Below are 4,730 nucleotides of genomic sequence, written 5' to 3' on the forward strand. Positions count from 1 at the left end.
CCCCCCCCCCCCCCCCCCCCCCAAGGGATGACAAGGTCGAAGGGTTATAAACTCCTGCAAGACCGTTTCAGGCTGGACATAAGGAAGAATTTCTTTACTGTCTGAGCCCCCAAGGTCTGGAACAGCCTGCCATCAGAGGTGGTTCAAGCACCTACCTTGAATACCTTCAAGAGTAGATTGGATGCTTATCTTGCTGGGGTCCTATGAGCCCAGCTGACTTCCTGCCCTTCGGGCTGGGGGCTAGACTCGGAAGATCATCGAGGTCCCTTCCAGCCCTAATGTCTATGAAATCCCCTTGGGAAAGGGAGTTTTATGCTGAAGTAAAATAGGGAATAGATTTATGGTATCACCATTATTATGGTCTGGGGTCATGATGTTCCAAAATAAGGAGCATGTATTATGTAATATAAAATAAGAAAATGACCCTCAGTGGCAATTAGCAACTCTAGATTTCTTTTACTGTAACTTCCTGTACCGTAAACTTGGATAATAGATTCTAAAGCTAGTTAACTAATGAAACCAGCCTTAAGGATTAGCTAAACTAAACTCTTTTTTTTCCTAGTAATATCCAATGTAGCAAACAGCTTGGGAATTTAATTGTTAAGTCACACTTATACTAAAAGGCATAGAGAGAGACTTGAAGAATGATGCATTGCAAAGTGAATTATTTATTTACTAATCATTTAATCCACGTTGTTCTTCAGTTATATCCACATAATTTTCTCCCAATAAGCAGTTTTCATTATGGTGTTTCATTCTTGCAACTGGGCCCTGTATCTCTTTCTTGCACTGCCTACACTTGGCACATTTTTCCTTTTTTATCCAGGGAAGGAGTTTGTTCAAAATATTCCCACACAGGGTCTCTCTTACGCCCTGAAGCCATGACAGTTTTTATTTGGCAAAAGTGTGGGGAAATATAGGAAACCGTGTGTGTACTACTGAATAAAGTCTTCCCTTTTTCTTTCCAGTCCACTCCACTGTTCTGTTTTACTGTGCCTCCGTCCTTTCCTGTATTGTCTCTCTGTCATTAATACAGGGTCTTAACTAACTCCTCTGCCTTGCTTTGGCCCAGCTCCCCCACCACATAAGCACAGAACAACAGTCCTATGCAGCCTGGGTCTTTGCATGTGTGAGTTTAGTCTACTGAGAAACAGAAACTGAAAGCCCAGAACTTTCGAGCAACAAGAGCTGGACAGACAGACTAGAGCCATTTTCATGAGATGAAAAACTGAAATAAATGCCCATGTTTGATTGGGAGGTAACTCAATGTGTGTGAGTGTGACAGTGCCATTAATTCCCTTTTATGAGACTGTAAGTTTAGCATGTTTATGATGAGATTTTATTTAACTGTTATTTTTTAAATGAGAGAGAAATTTAGTATTTTATTGATGATTTAAAAAAAAATAAATCTTTTTTTTAATCCACCCAGATGGGAGGTGATAGTGCCACTCTACCCAGCACCGGCCACATCTAGAGCAGGGCAGTTCAAATTAAAAGCTGCAAGGTGCCAGTCTGCACCCTGGCACCAGCCCAGCCACCTCCCCCTCCTTGCTCCAGTAGCAGGAGCCAGAGTCTCCAGGCTCCCCTTCTCTAGCTGTTGCATCCTGCCCTGGGCAGAGTGGGAGCGGAGCTGGGAGGCAACCTGGGGGTACACATCTGGAGCGGTGCAGGGGAAGAGTCACTTACATATGGTGTGGAGCTGTGCAGTGCAATGGGGCAAAGCCTCTGTGTACAACAGGATACATTAGTGGATGGAGGCATGTGAAGACGGAGCATTCATGTGCAGTGTGGTGGAGCACAGGAGGGGGAGAAGGAGCATTCACACACAGCATGGAAGATAAGGGGTGCATGGTCTCCTGTTGGTACAGCCCCTGACCACTTAAGTTGGACAGCCCTGATCTGGAGTAATATGTCCTGTCCTGACTTCCCATTTTTCAAAAAGATGTAGGGAAGTTAGAGAGGGTCCAAAAGACGAGCAAGAAAAATGATAAAGGGCTTGAAAGGCAAGGCATACAGGAAGTTGAAAGAAATAAGCATGTTCAGCTTGAAGAAAAGACAAGGAAGAAAGATGATACCAGTCTTCAAATACCTGAAGGGCTGCCATAAAGAAGAGGTGGAACTAGGGTTGTCAATTGTATTTGAATCTATTCTGAGAGGTTTCATCACATGATGTAATGACATTAATGACTGATCTACTGTACCAAGTAGACTTTACATCAGGAGGGCAAATGTACATTGCTTCTACATCTAAAAAAACCCACTGGACTACTGTATAAATTGGATTTAACATTTAATATTTATTTTAATGAATGACTTATCATTTATCTCTCAGGTGACTCAGCAGTCTCCTGGAAATTTATATCCAATTCCTGGGGACTCCAGGACAACCCTAGAGGGCTGGCAACCCTAGGTGGAAAAGCTTTTCTCTCTTGGTGAAGAGAGTAGAATGTGTAACAATTGCTTGAAAATTCAGCACAGTAGGTTTAGGTTTGGGAGAATGACATACTTTTTAACTGTAAAAACAGTAAAGCAGTGGAATAAACTGCCTCGGGAAATTGTAGAATCTTTTATTTTAGGTTTTAAAGAGCAGACATTGATCAGGAATTATTTAGGAGTAGCACTGTTTATACAGCACAAGAGTTCACGCATACTATTGCTGTGAGGAGCAATAGTTGGAAGCCTAGGAGGCCTCCACACCCATTACTCCGAGATCATGAGAAAAGCTCTGCAATCCAGATCTGGTGGAAATTGGAGATTCTCAGCAGAGGAGAATGGGAATGGATAAGATGATGGATAGGACAAATCTGGCTCTCTTGTCTTGGTACATGATGCATGGACTTGTTTGCTGTCACTAAGTTGCAGAGCAGGTCAGAGCGTGTTTGTTTTTGGGGTTTTTTTTTCCTCATGCTTCTGAGCTTTGCTGGTTGCCAAGAAAGAATTTTTCTGTTATAGCTAAGGATGTCAGGGTTTTGTTTCATTTCTTTTTTTTTGTTTTTTGTTTTTCCTTCCTTCTTCAGAAGCATTGAGTGGCTACAGCCAAGCCTGGAGATTTTGGCTGAAATGTGTTTGATGCTCCTGATGATTTCTAGCTAAGGGGTCTTGCTTCTCTGCTAAATCAAACCAGCTGTCACACTTGGGATCAGGAAAGAATTTTATATAACAAATACATGGCCTTTGTGTGTGTGTGGGGCAGGAGGTTTATATTCTGCTGTGGTGGAGATATGGTCCTCTTCCTTGGATCTCTTGAGCATATACAACAAGCTTCCTTTCCTTGTAGTGTTAGGAAATTGACAGTGCCCTTGTTACCTTGCTTTACCTTTTGGCAGCCTGTTTTTGAAGTAATGCCCTTTTGCCTGGTAGTTGTGTGTGAAGATTTTTCACAAAGTGTTAAGAACAGGTTAGACTAATACTTGTGTAGGGTGGTTTAGATGCAGATAATGCCTTGAGTAGGGAGTTGGACTAAGGTCCCTTCTTGGTCTACTTTTCTATCGTTCTGCACAAGATGTACTCAACCTCTGGCCTGTGGGCCAAATGTGGCACACAGACCCTTGGGATCTGGACCACAGGGTTCCCTATGGCTTGGGAATTTTGGCGATGGTTAGGCCATGCCCCCTTCCCTCATGGGGCTGGATTGGGGTCATATCCCCTCCCCTGCCATGCTGGGTTGGAGCCAGGCCAAGTCCCCTCTTCCCATGTGGCTGTTGTGGGACTGGGCTGCCCCTACCCCCTCCGTACAGCCAAATGAGGCCCTGCCACACACTTGAGGTGCTAGATTGGGTCCACTGGCTGGTTCCAGCCTGCAGAAGGACCACATATTGCTCATCTGACTTTGCAGAGAAAAAGGTTGAGCACCACTCTTCTACATTATAGTTTGCTGATTGGTACAAACCTACTGAATTCATGTAGAAGTAGATTGCACAGCAGCTCCTTTTTAATCTTGCATGTTTTGTCCTCACCTCACCCCCTGTTCCTTGCCATCCTCCTTTCCCCTGCGCTTGATTAGCAGAGGACCCCACCACTCCCCCCGATCATCAGGGAAGCTAAAACTTCAGTTTTAGACATGGCACCGTTTTTACCTTTGTGCCACTCCGCAGCAAACAGCAGGGCTGTCTGGGGCCCTCAGCCAATCAGCAGTGGGAGGCAAAAACAATGCCATGTTTAAAACCGCAATTTTCACTTCCCCGCTGACCAGGAGTGAGCCTCAACGGGGGAACCTGCAAGATTAAAGAAGCTACAACGCACCCCACTTCTGCCATGAATTTGATAGGTCCCTGCTGATTGTCCAAATGGGGCACAATGGTTTAATTTGCTTCAGGCAACGTTAGGAGTTGAACAGAGGTCTTCCATAACCTTAGTGCTGTAACTACTGTTGGACAAAAGGATAGAAGCAGTAAGTTTTATGTAAGAAGTTTAATGTAGGCCTGTGACTGTGGGAAAGGAGAGTGGGGCTTAAGATTCATCTTTCTTTTCAGCATTTCCTCCTGTCCTAGTTTGGTGATTCCTTTCTTCGGTGCTGGCTCTTCTGTTTTTAATTCTTGCATCTATCTGTGCATTGTAGCTTAAGGGTGATCTAGTTTTTCCTGGTCATCTAAGTGCCAAAATGCTGATTGTACACAGATGTGTATCCATAAATGAGAACCACTACATAAGCATCAAGACTGGGTCTATGGACTGGCAACAAAATAAGGTGGAGACCGAGTATGTGCCTATCTTTTTTTTTTTTTTTTTTT

This window comes from Gavialis gangeticus, unplaced genomic scaffold (genome assembly GCF_001723915.1).
Source record: "Gavialis gangeticus isolate Ggan-Ray unplaced genomic scaffold, GavGan_comp1, whole genome shotgun sequence".
NCBI lineage: Eukaryota > Metazoa > Chordata > Crocodylia > Gavialidae > Gavialis > Gavialis gangeticus.